At 35.5% G+C, this 679-nt stretch overlaps 1 protein-coding gene across 5 annotated transcripts in view; it reads right to left on the reverse strand.

Annotated features, from left to right (window-relative positions):
• Positions 1-679, reverse strand: part of AFF1 (ALF transcription elongation factor 1) — a 236,746-nt gene that overhangs the window by 172,178 nt on the left and 63,889 nt on the right. The gene's annotated exons all lie outside the window — the stretch shown is intronic.

Below are 679 nucleotides of genomic sequence, written 5' to 3' on the forward strand. Positions count from 1 at the left end.
AATTACCATATGATCCAGCAATCCCACTACTGGGCATATACCCAGAGAAAACCATAATTCAAAAAGACACATGCACCCCAATGTTCATTGCAGCACTATTTACAATAGCCAGGTCATGGAAGCAACCTAAATGCCCATCGACAGATGAATGGAAAAAGAAGTTGTGGTTCATATATACAATGGAATATTACTCAGACATAAAAAGGAACAAAACTGAGTCATTTTTTGAGACGTGGATGGATCTAGAAACTGTCATACAGAATGAAGTAAGTCAGAGAGAGAAAAACAAATATCGTATATTAACGCATGTATGTGGAACCTAGAAAAATGGTACAGATAAACCGGTTTGCAGGGCAGAAGTTGAGACACAGATGTAGAGAATCAACGTATGGACACCAAGGGGGGAGAACCGCGGTGGGGTGGGGATGGTGGTGTGCTGAATTGGGCAATTGGGATTGACATGTATACACTGATGTGTATAAAACTGATGACTAATAAGAACCTGCTGTATAAAAAAACAAACAAACAAACAAAAACAACTAATACTAAACTTTCTTTGGGTTATTTGTATGGAAATATGTTAATATAAATGTTTCAGACATTACATGAAATTTCTAAAAATCTTATATGTTCTGGTATAATGTTATAAGTCATAATTCTAGTTATTACTTTAAAATGT

This window comes from Physeter macrocephalus, chromosome 7 (assembly GCF_002837175.3).
Source record: "Physeter macrocephalus isolate SW-GA chromosome 7, ASM283717v5, whole genome shotgun sequence".
Taxonomy (NCBI): Eukaryota; Metazoa; Chordata; class Mammalia; order Artiodactyla; family Physeteridae; genus Physeter; species Physeter macrocephalus.